Source organism: Prionailurus bengalensis, chromosome D3 (genome assembly GCF_016509475.1).
Source record: "Prionailurus bengalensis isolate Pbe53 chromosome D3, Fcat_Pben_1.1_paternal_pri, whole genome shotgun sequence".
NCBI lineage: Eukaryota > Metazoa > Chordata > Mammalia > Carnivora > Felidae > Prionailurus > Prionailurus bengalensis.
The window spans coordinates 36887985-36909899 of record NC_057356.1 but is presented as its reverse complement, the minus strand read 5'-3'; the positions used below and the strand labels follow the sequence as shown (position 1 = coordinate 36909899).

The 21915-nt window shown below is 43.1% G+C and overlaps 1 long non-coding RNA gene across 1 annotated transcript; it reads right to left on the bottom strand.

Moving 5' to 3' along the window:
• Positions 1-4900: 4900 nt before the first annotated feature.
• LOC122470574 lies at positions 4901-21562 on the bottom strand. Its single transcript, XR_006293939.1, has 3 exons — positions 21420-21562; positions 11509-11635; positions 4901-5477 (listed from the first exon to the last, which is right to left on the bottom strand). It is a non-coding gene; the product is annotated as an uncharacterized LOC122470574 (long non-coding RNA).
• Between the last annotated feature and the right edge of the window lie 353 nt (positions 21563-21915).

The window sequence follows — 21915 nt, the reverse complement described above, 5'->3', positions numbered from 1 at the left end:
TACACAGACCCACAAATTGCATAGAGAAATCAAATCCATAAGATTTGATAATCTAATGGAAAAGGCTTGACAGAAGAGAAATCTTCTTGAAGAAATCACTTCATTCGGACTCTCCTGGTCATTGAATATGAGCCTGTATTCGTGATATTTGTTCACAGTCTAATTGCATTCACTTAACAGGTTAGAGGCAAGCTATTATCAAATGAGATTTTAAAATGTAAGCCATAAAGACTTGGTTAACATTTAATATAAACCCATCCCTTTTTTTTTTTTTTTTGCATTTAATAAAATGAACAAAGAGACAATCAAGCTTTGAGCCAGGAAGTGAAACGTTCAAAGTTGTTTGTACTTTCGGGCAGAAAGTCCAAATCTGTTGATTCATGATCAGCTACAGAGTTTTTTGATATCAACACCTAGAAAAATGAGTTTCAGGGAAACCAGTTTCCACGAACAGAACCTGATGGGTCAAAAACCAGTATCTCTATGTGTGTGTAATTTCTGGAATGGGATCTAAACTTGAAGTCCTGGTTTTGTCCAGCAGTGGTTATCTGGGCCCATCTATCCCATCCAGGCCTCTTCAAGCACACCTGTCCCAACCACGGAAGTGCCAGGACAGAAGCTGAGCTCACTCCTCCCTGCTCAGGATGTAGGAGATCCTATCTCCCAGTTGCCTGCTTTTAAAATGCTCTGTACCTCCTTAATGACCTTGGTTTTTCGATTCTGGTTTTTTTTCCCTCCCTATGTATATGCTCTCAAACACTTAGCTATGAGGACAAAAAGAAAAAAAAAGTGTATTTTCCAACAGTGGCATCTTTTCAATCACTGTCGATGAGACTATGTTGACACAATATGACAATTGTTAAGGATAAGGTGAAAAGACCTAGAGAGTCTGTGATTTTGTGATTCCAACAGTCAGGGAGCAGATACCCTGACCAACTGTTCTACTTAAATATGCTAAATATGCTAGGCTACGAAATCGGGAGGGCATATTGATATGCCTGCAAGCAGTTAAGGCAAACACACAGGCCAAAAGCAAAGTGAAGCTGGAACCTGAGATAGAAAGTAGACAGGAAGCAGGTTTTAGCCTCAAGGACATTTGCCAAACCTTGCGCCTTGGTCTTTGGTTTTCAAGGCTGGTCCAAGAAGAAAAATCTAACAGGGGACCCCCTTGTATATTTTTTTTGGTGCCACAAAAGTAGTGTTATATTTTTTAAAAGGAATATGTATAATTACACACATTCACACACACATATGTGACTTTAGGGAATGACTGATTTGATAATCTCAGACTACACGTATATTAAATCTTCTGCAGTTGAACATTGTGATTCCATTAGCTGTCAATTCCACAGAAACAGTCAAATTTGTTTTACAGTGATGAATAACCCTACTCATTATTATTGCTTGTTAATTTTATTTTTTTATTTTTTAAAATTTACATCCAAATTAGTTAGCAGGAGACCCCCTTGTATTGAGTTGGAACCTCAAACAGTTACCCACTTGGTGTTGGTGTGGCCTAAAGACACTGACCCCCTACCCCCAGGGCAAGGTCAACGGATCAATTTGAATCCTTGAGCTAGAGAGGGGGAGCAAATCTTCCCGAAAAATGCTCACCACCAGGTGGCCTTATGCAGGTTTGCACCTTGGTGCTCCGGAATTTCTGGAACCATGATTTGGTTTGCAGTCACCCAGGGTTGTCAGGGGCCTCAGATAACTGGGAAAAGCAGACCAAAGTGATCTCTGAAAACATTTACCTTCAAGTGACCTCTAAGAATTCCCTCAAAGAAAATTCCAGAAAATATGACGTCAACCTTAAAAATCACAAAACACACAAGGAGTCACGGCTCCACTATCGAGAGCTGGCAAAAACAAAGACGGCAGAACTAGATGGCAGGTATTGGAATTATCAGATACAGAACGTAACATAAAAATGTTTAATGTTTTAAAGAAAGAAACATGAGAGCTTAAAATAGTAATAAATAAAGCAGTTTTAAAAGTAACTGAATAATTTCTGGACAAGATCTGCATAATAATTGACATGAAAACAGTTGACTGGTTTAGCAGCAGTTGTTACCTAAAAGACAATCAGCAAAATGAAAGCTAATTCTGAAGATATTATCCAGAGTGTGGCACCTAAGACCAGCACCTAATGGCAAATCTGACAGGTTAAATAAAGACACAGTGGCTAGAGACAAAAGGTCCACTAAGTGAATGTGTCAAAGGTAATATTTGAAGAGAGAATAGCTGTGGATTTCTCAAAGCTGATAAAAAGAAATCTTCGGTTCACAGACTAAATCCAACAATTTCCAAATACAATTACAAGAAAAAGAAAAAGCCGTGCACGTTTCATTGTATCATCGTGAGACAAACAGACCTTTGAAAAACCTAGAGAGAAAACACGAAGTAACGACAATTGCATGACAGTTCTTCTGAGATCTGATTTTCCCATGGGCAACAGTGGGAGATTGAGGACACGCTATAGTATTTTTAGCGTGCTTAGAGAAAGTAGATGTCCACGTAGAATTGTATTCTTGGCAAAACCTCTCTTTCAGAAGTGAATGTAAAGAAAAATCATTTTCAGAGCAATATAAACCTTTGTTAAGGACATTCGGAAGGATGGATTTCATGAAAAGGAAAGTGACCCCAAATGTAGATCTGAGATACAATGAAGGGCTGCTGAGAAAAGGTAATGTATGCAAGCCCTGGCTGTCAAAACTGATAGCAATAGATCCTGTAGGATGACACAAAAACAAGGGGAAAATGCACTACCAAAGGAATCATCAAAATTACAGAGTTTCAAATTCCTCGTCTCATTTAAGAAAACCATAAAGATATCCACTGACTCTAAACTTGGTTAAGTTAAATAATATATCAAAATGTCTGGGGTGACTATTATGCCAACCATGTGTCAGAGGCTCCGATGTTTGTATTTTTCAGTCCAGACCTCTGCCCGGCACTCCAGATGCATATATCAGACTGCTTATGTGACATCTCCACTTGCATGTCTATTGGACAACCCAGATTTACCCTCATCTGCAACCCCCGCGAGCCCCCCAAACAAACCCTGTCCTGCTTGTAAGCTTTCCCATGTCGTGATTGCAACGGCATGCTTCCACTTGCTCGATACAAAAACATCTTTTTCGGTTTATCGGGATGACTGAGTGACTCTATCCTAAAACTATTTCCGGACCACCTCGTGTACTTCCTGCCGCTAACATCCTGCTCTGACCCAGCATCGCTTCTCACCTGGATTACTGCCATCGGCCTCTGTCTCCCCACCTCTGCCACTGGCGCTTTAGATTCTGTTTCTCTTATAACATCAGGGTAATCCTTTCAAAATAAGTCAGATCATAACAACTCTCTGCTCAAAAACCTGAAATGGCTTCTCATTTCAACCTAGAGTGAAAGCCAAAGGCTTCGTGACAGTCCTTACAAAAACCCACGTGTGACCTCCTACCCTGCTCCCCCAGCTCCTCTCTCCCCCCCCCCGCCTTTTTTAATGTTTATTTATTTTTGAGAGAGAACACAAGTGTGAGAGGGTCAGAGAGAGGGAGACACAGATTCTGAAACAGGCTCCAGGCTCTGAGCTGTCAGCACAGAGCCCGACGTGGGTCTCGAACCCACGAGCTGTGAGATCATGACCTGAGCCAAAGATGGACACTCAACAGACTGAGCCAGCCAGGTGCCCCTTGCTCCTCCCTTCCTTTGCTGCTCTGACTTCATCTTCTGTCTGCCCCACTGGCTCCCTACTCTTCCCGGAGTGCCAGGCACACTCCTGCCTTCTACAGTGCACTGGGAGTTTCCTCTGCCTTGAATGCTCCTTTCTCAGACATCTGCGGGACTAATCCCTCACTGTCTTCAATAGTTGCTCATGTGTTCCCTTCTCCATGAGACCCACCCTATTTGATATTGCAAATCCGTCCCCATTCCTGCCATCCTGCACTCCTGACCTTATTGCCCTGCTCCATTTTTTCCCTTTTCTCTAGTATTTATCACTTCTAACATACTATTTAATTTGATTATTTATTGTATCTACTGTTTATCGTTTCTCTTTTTGAGGGAAAGAGGAGGGGTCCCCTTGAACTCTAAGTCACTGCCACTGTAAGTGGCTGTAAGTCACTCTTTTTGAGAGAAGAGAGAGAGAGAGTGACTGGGGGAGAGACAGAGGGAAAGGGGGACAGAGAATCCCATGTGGGCTTTGTGCCGATGGCAGGGAGCCTGATGCAGGGCTCGAACTCACGAACTGTGAGATGATGACCTGAGCTGATACCGGATGCTGTACTGACTGAGCCACCCACACACCCCTATTGTTTTTCTTTTGATTTCTCTCTCACATGCCCTGAAATACAAGATTCATAAGAATAGGAACCTTCTCTCCTTCCTTGTGTACCAGTCTACCCAAGCATCTATGACCTGGCAAGTTACCCGGTGGTGTGAGCCCAACTGTGCTCCTGAGGAGACTGCACCCTTGGCAATCACCCCTTCTCAGTTAAAGAGTGCTGCACTCTCTATCCACAGTCCCGATGGCAAGACAGGACTTGAGGATCCCTCGAGTTCCACACGGTGTCCTTCCTGCCCCACTGGGTAAGAGCAGCTCTGGTTCCACTGGGTAATCAGGTGATTCCTCTGCCTGCCTGTGTGTCCCCCAGGACAAGGAGCCCAAAGGGGACCCCTGCTCTGTCTCTCAGAGCATGTGTTTACACAAGCACAACATGCGTCATCCACAAGGACACAATTTTGAACAAAAAAGGTCACAGCAAAATACATGTAGTATGATTCCAATTTTATGTGTTTAAAAACAGTTTATTATATATATGTACAATGTAATATATATGTAATATATATATTTATATATATAAATTTATGTAATATATATAATACATACAATAAAAAGGTATTTGGCAATGTGAACATATATAATAAAATTATGTAGAAAGCATGGGAATTATCAGTCGAAAATGAAAAATCACCGTTCCCTCTAAGTGAAGAGCGAAGACAATGGGACACACACCGGACTTCAAAGGTCATGGTAATGAGCCATTTCTTAATCTAACACTGTGGGCACATAGTTAGAACTATGTCCATATTCTTTTCCCTTACACGTCTTTGTGTCTGTTCATTTATTGTTGAGTTACCCAGGTGGGAAGTTTTATATGACATAGAAAGTTGTGTAAAATACAATAGTGCCCTCAAGGAACTTGCTGTCTAGTGAGGGAAATGGACATGCCCTTCGGTGATTATAGTACAAAGCAGAGATTGAAAAGGAAATAGGAATGTTGCAAATAACATGAGGCCAGAGAGCTAAATGGAGCACATTAAATGGCCAGAGAAGGTTCGTAAAAGGAGCGGCACTGGAGATGGAGCTTGGAGGAAGAGTTCATGGTGATTCCAGGTGAGTCCTGGCGACGAGACCCCTGCACAGCACAGCGCTGGAAGTCATGTGGAATGGGCAGAGGAGAGAGCAGACAGGATTCCAGCTGAAAACACATGGAAGGGATAGACATTTGTCTAGTTCTCAGATTTTGACTGTAACCGTTTAGGGTAGGAAATAGAAAATAAAAGCACCAATTGTGAATGGTAATTTATACACTTTTTTTTTATTTCTTAGCAAGATTCTATGGGAAAGACAACATTGTTCTATCCTTACACATCCCGTGGAGCAAGTAACCTGCCTTTAGATGCAACTTGAAAGCTGGTGCTCAGGTGAAGGTCTCTCACGTGGCTGGTGAGGCCATGGAAGGTTATGCTTTCTGTGTGCTTTCCAACCTTACAGTGCAGAGCTTCGCACCGCAGGAGCGACCCATGTCCTCCAACGGCTATCAGGTGTATTTTAGATAAAAGAAAAAGTCAAAGATATGTGTGGAAGGAAAACATATCCCAAGTAACAACGAGATTGTCACTAGGAATTTGGGAGTGTGTCATTTACAAAGAAAACTCTTTCATGGACTCCTGCTTTTCTTGGGAATTACATGTGCTCTGCGATGCAGTTCTCAGTCCGGAAGCTTCCACGGATCTGCAGTGATTACCCAGCATGATCGGGAAACTGGCCCATAACTCACTCGGGTTGGCTGGAGTGTGATGTGCTTTGCATTTTGTGATCGAGAATCCTTTCAAACGATCACTTGTAGCTTTGGTTTTATTCTAATTCTGGTAACACATTAAAGCGTCATGATTTGGGGGATTTACTGGTTGAATATGGGCCGATAGAAACCGAGTCTCTACTAGGCCAATTGCAGTGTTTCCCATGAGACTTGGCTACTACACAGAGCAGGTATTGTGATTCGTCCAATAATCGGAAAACCTGAATTGTAACTTTGGATCTATCGCTGCTTAGGCATGGGCACTCAAACAAAACACCTCGCCTCTCTGAGATCAGAATCGTTTTCTAAATAATGGAAAGAGCACCACTCAGCCTCCCAACTCCACAGGGTCCTTATGAAAAATCAGAAAATCAAAGTGGTATTTGTTTGAAAACTACAAGGTTCCGCACACACACAGAAAGATGAATAGTGTCTTTCCTAATAAAGCAATTTAGAAAATGAATTAACTTTTTCAGTTTTATTAATGTAAAGTGATATGAAATAAATGTTCATGTTTCAAAGACAACTTGATAAATTTTGGCATTATATGTATACATACACACACACCATATACATACATCCCCCAAACTTTCTTCATACCCCTTGGTAATCTTTCTTGTTCCTCTCTGCCACCACAGCACTAGGTAATCAATAGTGTACTTTCTGTCACAATAGATTGTATATTCAGGGATTGTGTATAAACGAGATCATAAAGTATGTACATTTATGTGTGTGTGGCTTCTTTCACTCAGCATCATTATTTTCAGACACTTCTATCTTGTTATGGATCCCTAGTTTGTTACTTTTTATTGCTGAGAATTATTTTTATTGCTATGCATTATTCCATTACATGCAGGTAGTACAATTAGCTTCTCTGTACACTTATTGGTGGACGTTCGGGTTCCCAGCTTTTGGCTGTTATGAATAAATCTCCCATGAATATTCAAGTATAAATCTCTGTGTAGACATACGTACTCACTTACCTACACACGAGTAGAATACCTAGGAGTAGAATGACTAGATTATGGGGTAAGTGTGTGTTTAAGTTTTTAAGAAACCGCCCAGGTGTTTTGCAAAATGTTTACACCATTTTACAGTTCCACCAACAGTATATGAGAGTTAAAGTTGTTCCTTGTGCATGCCAACAGTCAGCATGGTTAGTCTTCTGAAATTCAGCAATTCCAGTAGATGTACCGTGGTATCTTATTGTGGCTTGGATTTCCATTTCCCTGATGACTAACGATGTTGCACATATTTTCACGTGCTCATTTACTATGTGCATATCTTTTTGGTGAAATGCCCCAACATTTGCCCATATTTTCCTGGGTTGTTTGTTTTCTTATTACTGAATTCTAATTCAGTAATTATGTAATTCAGTATTATGTAATCTGAGTACAAGTCCTTTATTGGATATGTGATTTGCAAATATTTTCTCCCAGTTCATAGCTTGTCTTTTTATTCTTTTTTTAAAAAAAAGTTTATGTGTTTATTTTGAAAGAGAGAGAGAGAGTGTGTGTGTGTGTGTGTGTGTAATCAGGGGAGGGGAAGAAAGAGAGATGAGGAGAGAGAATCCCAAACAGGCTCTGTGCTCTCAGCGCAGAGCCCGGCACAGGGCTTGATCTCATGAACTGTGAGATCGTGACCTGAGCCGACAATGGATACTTAACCGACTGAGCCACTCAGTTGCCCCTTTCTATTCTTGTAATAGTGTCTTCCAAAGGGTAGATATTCTTCCTTTTTATGGAGATTATTTTATCAGTTTTTTTTTTAATTTTAGGAGTTGTGTTTTGGTGTTATCTAAGAAGTCTTTGCCTTACACAAGATCACGGAGATTTTCTCTTATGTTTTCTTCCACAAGTTTTATAGTTTTACATTTTACATTTGAGTCTATGATGCATTTTTATATATGATGTGAGGTTTGGATAGAGATTTTTTTTTCTCTTTTCTTTTCTTCTTCCTCCTCCTCTTCTTGTTCTTCTTTTGTGTTGTTCCAGCATCATTCGTTGAAAAGATTGTCCTTTCGCCATTAAATTGCACCTTCATAAAAAAATCAGTTGGATATATGTGTTTATATTTGAAATATTTCTGGACTCTCTGTCTTTTCGTGTGTCTGGTGGCCATCTGTATATCTTCTTTGGAGAAATGTCTGTTCATGTCTTCTACCCATTTTTTAAAGGAAATAATCAACAAAACTAAAAGACAGCCTACTGAACGGGCGAAGACATTTGCAAATGACATATCCAGTAAAGGGTCAGCATCCAAAATATGTAAAGAAATTGGGGCACCTGGGTGGCTCAGTCGGTTAAGTGTCTGACTCTTGATTTTGTGAGACTGAACTCCACATTGCACACTGTGCTGGGTGTGGAGCCTGCTTAAGATTCTCTTTCCCTCTCCCTCGGCCCCTCCCCTGCTTGTGCGCACTCTCTCTCTCTCTTTCTCAAAAAGAAGATAAAAATATATAAAGAACTTATACAACTCAACACCAAAACAAAACAAAACAAAACAAATAAGCAGGTCTCATTTTAAAGTGTTTTTCACCACTGAGGCAATACCTTATGAATACTCAATATGAGTATTCTATAATACCTCTATATGAGGTCATGTAAGCTACAAGGTTTTTCCACTCTGGAACACAAACTCTTGCTGGTCCTGTGTGATTTGATAACAGTTGTTCCTGAAAGGGCGGGCCTACCCCAGCCAACTCCATCTTGTTCTGTGTCCTTCACCTAGACCACGCCTCCTCCCCTTGAGTAACCTCCCGCTCACCAGTTCAAACTTCCTGAGCAAAAGACGCCCAGCGACCTGCGTAAGAGGACTCCAACCCTTCCCCAGCCAATCAGCTGAGGCCACAGCCATTACCTCACCAACTGCCCCTAGACCCCTATAAAACCCTTGTGCTTTTGAAACTCGCTCTCTCTCCCCGGTATCTCACCGCTGCGTCGGGGATTGAGCTCGAGCTAGCTCGAATAAAAGCTCTTTTGCTTTTGCATCGGACTCGGCTCCCTGGTGGTCTTTGGGGATCACGAATTCTGGGCATAACAGTTCCTGGTCTTGGGTCGATTTATCACGTGCATACACTGGTCAGTCTTCAGTTGCAGACTGGAGGGGGCCATTTCAGAACCCCAGAACTCTCGGTATATAGCTCCCACCTCTCTAGTTTTTTGCTTCGTAAACTCCAGCCCCTTTGGTCTCCCCGTACTCCCAGCATCATCTCCTGAACTCAGCAAGACTGCCCGGCTATTCCTGGTTGCCTGTCTCTCCAGCAAATGAGAAGGCAATGGTGTGGGTTACCGTGTTTGTTTCTCTTATCTCAGGACTCGTCATCCTGCCTCAATGTCCCACGCCTGAAAACCAGTGCTTACATATTTTGTCCCGTTTTTCAGACATCCCATTTTGACTAGAAGTGAAAATCTCAAATGTACTATTGATACTAACTTTGATTTCCATGATTCTGTCTTTCCTGCTTGCCTTTCAGCTTCCATGTTAGGATTTCATGAAGCCAAAGCCTTATTAAACAGGAATCCGGGGCTTGGAGGAAAGAAGGAACAGGGGGTTAATAAAGTTAAAGACAAAAATAATGCAACACACCTTCACTGGGCTCCTTCTATCTTTGAGGCACTGTGCCTGGAGGCACGCAGGTATTAGACGTTTGCATAAGCCACAGTCCCCCACAGGGACTTCTAGAAAGACTTCAGGATTTCTCTGTGAAATGGAGGATACGCCTACCCATTGCTTTTGTTCTTTGCTTCTCCCTCCATTCATGTCCCAAGCCTCCTATAAAAAATATTTCTTCAACCAGACAGCCTGTGTTTGCTGCTTGCACGTTGTGGGTATCTGTGATCTTTTCCTAGTTGCTATGGGTTTCCTAAGGCTGCCTGCTCAACCATTCAGCCTGATTTGAGAAGAAACGATAAAGCCATTAGTTGCATCCACTTAGGGATGATCTTACAAAACCTGACTCTTGTCCTCATCTCAGTTCAATTATGTGTTGTGTTTTCCTGAATTTGCTGATGCTTTATTTATGTTGGGCACGCGGGCAGCTGTGCTGGCCTTGTTAGAGCGGTCTGCGCCCTTGCAGGAGCATTCTGTTCTGCTACATTTGTGTCACACATTTGCTACACAATGAAAAGCTGAAGCGGGGAGGTTCAAGGAAATGTCAGCCTGGGATGGGTGTGAAGCTCCGGCTGTGCTCTTCCATCTTCTGGAGGAAACGTTACTTTAAATTGATTTGTCATTTGCAAAACCACAGTCCTAATAAATATTTCATTAGAAGGTACTACCAGCTTTTACAGGACACTGGCAATCTCTGCAGGCTCCAAAGCTGATATGAGTTACTTCTTAGACTTTTGCTCATTTTTTGAACTGCCAGTGGAATCGAATGGCACCTTCTTACTAGAAGTCTAGCCAAAGAAAGGGCTATATATTCCCCGTAGGCATAGGCATGATGCCACTCATGCCATCCCGTGTGAAAGGGAAACCCAGGAAGTTGCTTGGAAGGAGTAGAAGAACCTTCTAGAAGGAACCTTGTAGAACTCCTCTTAGAAAGGAGTGAGAACCTACTAAGTATATGGACCAAAGACACAGAGAAGAAAATTCCTTCCTTCCCCACCTGTTCACACTGGGCTACCATTCGGACTCGATCTTTAATTGCATTCCTTTTATTTGTGTACCTTGTCTGTCTCTTCCTTGAGGCTGAAACAAGAATATGTGGCATGGTGTGACTGGTGGGGTGCCGGAGCCGTGGCTCGCACACACAGCATTGCTCAAGGGCAACCCACGTGGCATCCTCTCATCTGTCTGCACATACCGTCTCCTCCCCTGAGCCAACCCAGACACCCATTTCAGCTCTTCTTCAAGTTCAGGTGCCAAGTGCTCTCTCAGCTATAGAGCTGCCTCAGAGTTGCCTCTCATCCTTCTACCAACCCATATCAGCCTCTCTGCCTTCTCTCCCCTCACTTCTTAGAGGGAGTTTCGAATTCCTTTCTCTTCTAATCTGGAAAGGTGGACAGGACTTCAGCACTATACCAGCAACTGCCTTCCAGATTTGCACACCCAAACTTATTACTGTTACTCCCCTAAACTATGAGCTGTCCAGGTAACAGATTCCAACTTCTTTGGAAGGGATTTTGATGGCCATTCTTTGTAACATATTCTTTCATTTTGCATCTCACTTCTAACCAGGAAGACTCTCAAAGTAGTATTTTCCAACACATACAGTGATTCCAACAGAATTCTGATGGGATAAATCTCCATCCCTTGACATCAGAGTACAAAGTATCGGGGCAGATCACTAAGAGATGGAACCATCAGACAAGGTTACAAAGAGAAGGTAGGAGTGGAGTTGGACCTTGACACAAGAGTAGACTTAGGGTGAAGATAAAAAGGGAGACCATTACAATCTATTTTCTAACTTCTAAGTTATTCTTACGTTAACTCTTCCTAAATAAAAGCACGTCAGAAAGAGCAGGATATTCTCATCACATTCTTCACCGAAGCTGGCTGTGATGATTTCTTAGTCATTTGGGAAGATGCCGAATCTTCACTCCAGAGGAGATCTGGAACAGAACATGGGGGAGAGGGCATGGAGACATGGGTGTGTGTCCTGTGATGGTGGCCATGTGGTAAAGGCAGTCATACTAACATGCATGTAACATAGGCAAAAGTGAATTAATATGACCTGGGGTTGTAAGGCATAAGAGTCCCAAGCTGAGATATATATGTCTTTATAAATCAGGTATCAATTTCCTGAAATAAAATTCACCAATTGTTAGTGAATTTGATAAATGTAATTTGTCATGTAACCACCACTATGATCATGATATAAAATATTGCCAGAACCCAAAATTATTCCTTTGTGTCTCCTAACAGTCCATCTTCCTGCACACTCTGGGCCCCAGCAATCACTGATCTGCTTTCTATCACTATGGCCTTGCCTTCTAGATAAATGGAATCACACAGTATGTAGTCTTCTGGGGAGATATGAGTCAGAAAGAAAGGGAAAATTCTTGAAGTAGCAGGCAGAGCTCTCTGCTTTGTATGATCAGGGTAGGCTCCAGGCATCATGTTTACAACTGGAGGGTCCAACCTTTGCCAAACACTTGTTCTACACAGGAGGAAATGCACAGAGACCGACAGTGACCTACCCATGGTCATAAAGAAATCTGTGGGGAAAACACAGAGCAAACAACCAAGTCACAATTTCTTTTAGAATTTGACAAAAGTATTCTTTAAAAAAAATGTCACATTTATTTTGAGAGAGAGAGAGAGAGAGAGAGAGAGAACGAGCAGGCAAGGGGCAGAGAGAGAAGGAGATGCAGAATCCAAAGCAGGCTGAGCTGTCAGCACAGAGCCTGACGCGGGACCTCAACCTACGGACTGTGAGATTGTGACCTGAGCCAAAGCCGGACAGTTAACCGACTGAGCCACCCATGCGCCCCCAAAATTATTCTTAATTTCACCTTAAAAAAGTAAATGCTCTACAGTAAATATCCAAGCCACCTAAGACAAGCTATTTGATTTCTCCGTCTTGGTCTCCTTGTTGGTCAAATAGAAGATAATTGTATTTAAACAAAGAGTTTGTGGGGATTAAAATAGGTAAAAATGCAAAGGTCCCGGCTCAGAGTAAACAAGTTGATGTGAGTTATTCTGTTATTAATCATTGTTACTATTCAAATATTGCAACCATCCCAGATCTTTCCAGTTTCTAGAACATGACATATTCTCTCATTTCAAGTTCGTCTCACATGACTTTGTCAGGAAAGCTCTGTCTCAGGCCCTCACCTGGCTTAATTCCTTAGATCAGCTTTACTGCCAACAGAACCCTCCCTTAACCTTGTCAAACCAAGTTAAATATGCCTGTTACTTCTCCTACCATATAGTAGAGTCACATTATATATGGGAACCAAATCGTATTTGCTTTTGCAAGGCAAAAATTACGTAAGTATAGCCAAATACCACGTACAACTACATACACACCCACACTCACACACATGCTTACACACTCACATACTTGCACTGGCTCACTCATACTCAGACATATACACACACACTTTAATAAGTTACCCTAAATATGTCCAACACGACTGAGTTTTCCTGCAGCATTGGTACGGCGATACAAGAACACAGGAATCAAACACACGAGTTCAAAGCATGGGGGCCAGCTAGTTACCAAGCAGTACCCTCCTTTCCCCCGGCACAAGTGTCCTGAAATTTATTCCAGGGCATTCAAGTCCAGCTGAGGCAAACAGCTCCCACCCCACTCCAACTTAGCACATTAACCAGGCACATGAGGTCATCTGAAATTTGTGTTTAATGGACTTCTCCCACAGGGAATGCCAAGAGATATAAAAAGCCCAGATCATTTTGAATCAGGAGGAAATTGTTTTCTGTTTATTAAATCGTACTGGGATAACCAGATAGCTATTTGGGGGAAAAAAAAATACCAACTTGGATTCTTACCTCCCACCTAACATAAAATAAATTTCAGTGGAATCCAAAATGTGAAGGTTTCAAAAGTTAAAACTGAAACCCAAATGCACTAATATTTTAGAAGGAAATAAGTGGAAAAATTCTGTGGGAGAAGGAGAAGGAAATCATACCAACAAAATAGGATCCAGGACATGGAACCCACAAAAGAAAAGACTGCTCTAACATGCTACCGATCTAGAGAGACATGTCATTTCTCATGAACTCTTGTACCGCTGCTTTGATCTTCTCCTTCCATTTCTTCTATCCCAAGTAGTTTCACACTAAAAGAATATTTGCTTCTTGGGGGTTCTCAAGGCACAAGAGGTCAAAGATGGAGAGCATCTTAGTAACCTAAGGTTACACAGGTCTCATGGTGCCCCTGATCTTGTAAACAATCAAACAGTACAAATTAGACCACTGTTCAAAGGATTTGTTTTATCAGTTTTATTGAGATATAATTGACATATAGCATGGCATAAGGTTATGGTGTGCGGTGTGTTGATTGGATACGCTTATATATTGAAAAATGATTACCACCGTAGCGTTAACTAAAACCTACATCACATCACGTAATTACCGTTTCTTTTTTGTGGTAAGAACATTTAAGGTCTACCGCCTTAGCAACTTTTGAGTCTATAATACAGTATTGTTGACTATAATCATCAGGCTTTATAATAGATCCCCAGAACTTATTCATCTTACAACTGGAAATTTGTACACTTCGACCACATCTTCCAATTTCCCCCACACCCAGCCCCTGCTGACCAATATTCTAGTCTCTGTTTCTATGAGTTTGGCTTTTTTAGATTTCACTATAAGTGCTATCACACAGGATTTGTCCTTCAGTGTCTGACTTATTTCACTTAGCATAATGGCCTCAAGGTCCTTCCATGTGGTTGCAAATGGCACGATTCCCTTCTTGGTCACGGCATATCTTCTTCATCCATTCATCTGTCAATGGACACCTAGGTTGTCTCCATATTTTGGCTATTGCGAATAATGCTTCAATGAACATGGGCGTGCAGATATCTCTTCAAGATCCTGTTCTCGGTTTCTTTGGATAAATACCCAGAAGTGGAATTACTGGATCCTATGGTGGTTCTATTTTAATTTCTGAGGGACCACCACCCTGTTTTCCATAGTAGCTGCACCAGTTTATCTTCCTACCAACAGCGCATGAGGGTTCCCTATTCTGCACGCCCTTGCCAACACTTGTTACCTCTTGTCTTTTTGGTACAAGCCATTCTGACAGGTGTGAGGTGATAGCTCATTGTGGTTTTGATTTGCATTTCCCTGATCGTTGGTGAGGTTTGTTTGAGGACATCTAGCCTCCATTGTTTAATTTATGACCTGTACTCCCGTGAAATTCATCTACTTAACATGCTGAAGTCCACACAGATGCTCTTTTCCTTGGTTAGCGCTGCTTTGCCCTCTTTGCCATCATTCTGATCTCCAGCCTTGTCCCATCAGCCACTATTTATTTATGCTCTTCCTTCCTCGTCTCCATTTCATAGATTTGTTGAAATACTGGCTTTGACTTCTGACCTCTGTTGCATACCCACAAAGCCCTTAACTGTTTCTTTTTAAAAGCTAGTGAGGAGTATTAAAAATAATATTACCAAATAATGACATAAAATAGAAAACAAATACCAAAAGCAGTCAGGTAAACCAAACCACAAAAACTTTCGATCCAAACCAAAACAGATCATGGCAGGTAATTTCTAAAACACAATAACAACCTTTACTTGACTGCTTGGGTCTTAATAAGACTACAAAGTTGGCAGGGGCGGGGAGGGGGGCAGGGAGAGGAGGGACATTAGGATGGGGATTGGGGGAACCGGAGGGGACCCAACTGAAAATGTGAACATTCCTGTTCAAGGGAAGATCTGTGGGTTTGGGGAGAGTAGCCTAAGAAGGGGCAGGGAGAGGAGAACCTTCCCGGTGGGGGTGGGGTTGGGAAGGGTGTGGTCACTGGAGGAACTAGATGGCGCCCTGGAGAGAGCCAGGGGAGAAGGAGGAGGGGCATGCAAGGTCCAGCCTGGGGAAGGACTTTTGTCTTTATTCTCAGGGCACAGTTGAGGTTTCGTGGCCTGAGTAGCCTTGTGATGAGCGCGTCTGAGCTGCAAATGCACGTTCACATTTCATTCCAGCTGCCACAACACACTGTGCCCATCACTCCCACACCCCTGCAGCAAAGTGCCAGCATCTTTTCTATATGAACAAAAGAGCATACGCATAGGTGAGCGCACACCCATATGCGCCCGGCCCAGAAAATTACAGGGCGCCAACTTGTAACATGTCTCAAGAAATTCCATACTTGCCCTGGTACCCAATATTCAGATGAAAATATCCATATTAGAAGCAAGGATTGACACGTCCATGTCTGTATCTCCATCTTTTCCCCTTTAGGACTGCAGTTACCTATAGAAAGTCACGGAGTAATGCTTCATCACTGCCACAATGTCCAGTCTAAGAAGATAAGGAGGTCTTTCCACTTAAACTAACCAGGTAATAAATCTCCAACTTGAAGAATGTACCCAATCAAATGATATGAATACAGCTTTATATTCCTAATTCCATTTTATGAATTCCCCAATTATACCGTACGGAGGTCCACTAGACCCTGCTGTGTGCTGAAAAGTGAGGTTGAGAGGGAAGACTCTAGAGCGGACGGTAGAGATGAGCCAGGCGGGTCTCTGATCCTACAACTTTCACAGCGTGGGCCAGAATGGCATCCGATGCTAGATGCCATGGAGTAACCCAGTGCATGGACCACGAGCGTCTCCAGACTCCCGTCTGCTTGGCCCCATGACCAGCTCAGCCTTGCATCTCCTTTGCCTTTTAATCCTCAGGACCAAATTCTGTTAGTTCCACGGGGAAGAGAAATCTTAATTTCTTTGGCTAATAAGCTTAGTTAACGTTTTGAGGGCAGTTAAGCATACGGCAGGCCTTGTACTAAGCATTGCGTGTGTGCTAACTCCCTTAACCGTCACACTGGCTTGACAGGTGGCTTTGCCATCTTCATTTCACACAGGGGGAAGCCAAGGCTGAGAAAGAGTAAATAAGTTGCCTAATGTGCTATTGGACAAAAAAATGGTAGAACCAGGATTAACATCCAGTTTTGTCAAGTGCCCAAGTCATTTCTCTTTACTAATGAATGTATACTAACCTGGTCAAATCCACCTAAGCATTTGTTAACTGGCTATATAGCAAGGATCAGAATGATGAATTTCTGAAAAAGTGCATTAATTAATGGTAATAATAAAAACTTAAATCTGTGTGGTGAAGTATGGTTTATAATGCGTGACCACACCTGTTATCCCACTGAACCATTTCCATAACCTTCTGATGTAGACGGCATATGTCTCTACTTGAGGTTCAGAAGCTGAGCGAGAAGGCGAGTTCCCTGGGCAATCAATGGAAAAGATGCTTCTGAAAGCCAAGTTTCCCCACTGCAAGTTGAGTTTTTTTAATCCAGCGCCCAATGTCATGAAAATATCCATATTTGACGTACCCAAATGTGTCAACATTTCCTCCAGCGCCTTCTGTGTGCAGTAGGGAGGTCACCAGGCTCCACACTGACACTCAGTGTTCTGCAGGCCACCCAAATTCTCCTCTTCCTCCCTCAGAGCTCATCCTAATTGTATGGAGAGTAGGCAGCTATTCTCTTCATGGGTCGATCTCAGAGGCACAAGGCAGGCCACACTGGTGACCAGAATAATTCTACCTACTGACTAAAGCCTAGAAGTCAATCATTTACAGTCTCAGTCCTGTTATTTTGAGGATTTGATTCTGGCTTAAAATATAACGTCCCCAAGAAAGGTAGTACTTCAACGTGTTTTCAGGAAAGGGCCATGTAGGAGAGCGGGTTGTTGTTGAGCCTGGAGTCAGGACACCGGGATTCAAGTTCAGCCTGTGCTTTGCCGTTGGCAGGGATCTGGGGGCATCCCTCGATGGAGCCAGATCTCTATCCAATTATCTACAGATTCAGAGGCAGTAAACCAGAGACCTGGGATTCCCCACAGCTTTAGCATGATAGATTTTTCAGCTTTGTTGTATGTCCTTTGTTGACGTTTAGACCTTTCAACTGTTTTGAATTATGAGATTCAAATCAACAGTGGAAGAGTACAGACTCCTGTTGATGACATACTTTAGGGAGTCTTTAGTGTCTACTGGTTAAAAATAATTTGCTTGGCTCTAAAAAGATAGTTGTGAAACTTTCTGGCAGGACTTTACATGGAAGGGCCTGACTATGGCTAGCCCATTTCAAGTGACACTTGTTGAAGTTGCTGAAAACAAAATCTTCCTTGAATACCCTTCCAGAAAAAGGTGATGCTGCGTCAACTCAATCCTGAGAGCTGTCACTCTCCTGCAATCATGTTCAAGAGGATCACCTTCCCAAACGCTTCCCAGCTCTTCACCTCAGCAGTCACTAAACCCCATGTTCTTTTCATAGTTTCTTTTTTTTTTAATTTTCTTTTAATGTTTATTTATTTTTGAAAGAGAGGGAGAGAGACAGAGTGTGAGCTGGGGTGGGGCAGAGAGAAGAGGGAGATACAGAATCCAAAGCAGGCTCCAGGCTCCTAGCTGTCAGCACAGAGCTGGATGTAGGGCTCGAACCCATGAACCGTGAGATCATGACCTGAGCTGAAGTTGGACACTTCTTCAGTGTCCCTGAGTCACCCAGGTGCCCCTCATATTTTCTCCATGTACTTTCTTTATTCTTTCCATTTTTTCCCCCTCTCTGTCCATCTATTTTCCATTCTATTCACTTTTGCTGTCTATTCTACTCTTTGGAAAAATGCCTAGAGCTCAATGTCTTACAGACTTTCGGTAAACAGAAGAGTTTTATTGTGTAATTGGGGCTAATCTAGCTCCTCGATAGATCTGCTGACTCTGTTAAACCTGCAAAATGTCATTCCTGGGATTATGGTGAATCCTGTAATTAGTTAATAAAAATTACTACACTGCAGAAAGTCTATTCAACCTTCCAGCTGCAAAAGCCCTCCCCCATCACCCCATCTTCCTCCTGGCTGTGGCTCAAGGGCAGTGTCCGTACCTCGGTGCCTCCCCCATAGCAGACGCCAAAGGGTTCATATGTAGCAGTAATGCTGGATTGAATAAGAGACTGACAGGCACATACTGGTACTTCATGTAAATACACAGAAACAGATTGGAAAGGGAAGAGGAAGGCAAGGTGAAGCAGATTCTCTTTCTTTCTTTCATCGAGTTTTTAATTTGTATTCCCGTTCGTTAACATAGTGTTATATTAGTTTCAGGTGTACAATATACTGATTCCACATTCACTTTCTTTGATGCTGACTGACTGATTTTCCTGATGTGCTTCCTGTTGTCCATTATACCCGCCCCGATTTCATTTAGATAAGCCCCCTCTGTGTTTTCATATGGGAACGGAGAAGCCAGACACTGAAAATGAGAGCAGCTGTCATTTATGGGCATGTCCTACGAGCCAGACTCTGAGCTGAGGCTCGCCCAGTCCTTACAGAAATTCTCTAATTTGCAGAGAGAACCTAAGGCCCCCAGTGCAGGACCATTCTGTCATTGGCAAAGCCGTTTCTCTTCTGCTTTTTTGGAAGGGAAGTAATTTTTTTTTGAATTGGGAATCAATTTATAGGGCGGTTATTCTCAATGGTGAGGAAGAAAACACAGGCATTTGTATGTATTTCAAAAGAATCAGGGTTTGGGAAAGAGCATAAAAGAAACAGAAATGTAATTCCCAAGCTACTGCAAGAAAAACACTAGACTCCCCAGACTGGAAAGAAAACGTTTCCAATGATATGTAGAGAACATCCCCCCATTCCCCCACTACCATCCCTAGAACCTCCCATTTCCACACACCCCCCCCCCCCTTTCTGACTAAAAGTCCATTCAACATTTTGAGGACAAACATGGCGGCAGGGTAGGAGGAGTGGGGGATGGGAGGGTAAACGAGAAAGGAGGGGCTCACACAGTGATGGCAAGTCACGGTTAATAGCAGGGTTGTTTCATAGCAGGACATGTGGGAATTTGTCTGGGACCTGAGTGAAGAAATGATGCAAGTTGTTGCCCTGGTGAACAACGTCCTTCACGTGACAATCTAAGGTGCAGCTTCCCTTGCTGTTGGGGCTCCGGCATCTTCCCACGGAGGTGGCGCTCTCTGGGTCTGCTGTTAAACCCTTCCCACCTTCCCGAGATGTTACCTGGAAGCTTTTCTACTTAGCGATACACTTTCCTTACTTAGCAAATTAATCCTTCCAGATTGCAGAGGAGAACTATGGCCCCAGTTCTGACTCTCGTACAACAGCTTCCTTCCCCCTCCCACACATCCTCCTCCTCCTCCTCCTCCTCCTCTGGGCTCTGTGGACTCACTTTTCAAATCTTTTCCCTTTTCAAATGGGCGCTTGTCTTGAAATGCGCTTGGAACAGCACAAGTGTCAGTCAGGTTGGCCCCGGGTCACCTCGTCCCTCACCCCGCACACTGCCTTTCAAGCTTCTCCCTCCGCTCATGGGGACAAAGTAGCTCTTGTGAGATCCTGGATATCATGTACTTGAGTGCAAAATGCACCAGATGAGGCACCGGGAGCCCCAAGGTTTTGACTCAGCTTTACCTCTACTGACCTGTTTGACCCTGAGGGAGTCACTCAGTGTCTCTAATCCCCAGGCTCCTCAGTTTAGACGGATGGTCCTCAGAGTTCTGCCAGCTCTAGAATCCTCCTCCTCTGGGGCGCCTGGGTGGCTCAGTCGGTTGAGCGTCTGACTGTTGGGTTGGGCTCAGGTCATGATCTCACAGTTCATGAGTTTTTACACAGTTGATTTTTTAAAAGCCGCAATGAGAACACATCACTAGTGCCTCTGAGGCACTCTGGGCAAGGGAGGGAAGTCTAAGCTGTGCCAGCCTCACAGTCAACTCACCTCTACCTGAGAGTTCACCAGTAAGAGAATGCCTCAGGTGAGAACAGAGATATGGCTCTTCTAAGATCACAGGTTCGGGGCGCCTGGGTGTCTCAGTTGGTTGGGCGGCTGACTTCGGCTCAGGTCATGATCTCGCGGTCCGTGAGTTCGAGCCCCGCGTCGGGCTCTGTGCTGACTAGCTCAGAGCCTGGAGCCTGTTTCGGATTCTGTGTCTCCCCCTCTCTCTGACCCTCCCCCGTTCATGCTCTGTCTCTCTCTGTCTCCAAAATAAATAAACGTTAACAAAAAAAATTTAAGATCACAGGTTCATGCACATGGAACCAGAAGCCTCTGAAATAAGATGTGGCTCTATATCTGAGGATTTCAAATGCTTACAAAACAGAAAGACATTTGGGAGGCATAGGAACCATCCTAGACTTACTCTTCTTTGCTTCTCGAAGGGCAAATACATTGACAGGGATGTGAACCTGACCGAAAAGCCAAAAAGCCAAGAAGCAAAACAAGACAAAAACCTGCTCCAATTTGCTGAACAGCAGAACAAATTGAATCCAAATACACACACTTTTATACAGCCACAACCCACGGCAAAGTTTGATTTCTTTCCCTTTCAAAAAAACAAGAAAAAACATGTTTTGCTTTCTTTCCCATAATGTTTTCATCAATTTCGTTTTGGAATTTTCAAAAGCTCTCTAGGTATAGTATGCATGATTTTCAGCCAAACTGAGCTGCAATAATAATAATAATAATAATAATAATTTTCTCATTTTCTTGTAACTAAACTTCAATCTGTCTCATGCCCTCATAGCTGCCCGGAAACTGAAAACTCACGCAAACTCATCCATATAAATGCAATTTAAGTCAGTGATTTTGTAGTAATTTTTGGTTTAAACTCAATCAAATTAAAAAAAAAATGTTTCCTCCCCACCCCTCAGTTGGTTCTGAACTGGATGTGGGACTTACCACCCATTGGAGAACAAGAAGCTGGAGGCACCATAAGAATGTTCTGAAGGAAAGGGACAGAGCAGCAAGAAAACTGAAAGCAGTTTCATTCCCAGGACGGAAGGCTGCCGGGACTGCTCGTTCTCTCCAGAAGGACATCACACGGGCTCCAGGCCTGGGATAAGAATGTTTTGTCTGGTGCCAGATGTACTCATGACCCAGTATGGAATATATTGCAGGTGCACGGCCTGTCAAGATGCCAAATACTATGTTGTACGTGCTCGCTGTTATCAGGTAATTTGCAAAAATAAAAGAGGCTTGAGCCAGGGGACCGATGCTTCGGCTCCTGGAGAGTCCTAGCCCCCTGGTTTCCAATTCTTTCGTCACCAAACCTTTAGGACCTGTCTCTCTGCAACCACCTAACTGCCTCTCAGGGCAATGAGACAGGCAGCTGGGGAACCTGCTGGCTACTCTTCCAGCATCTGGACTGGCTGGTGATCCCATCAATTCTCAGCAC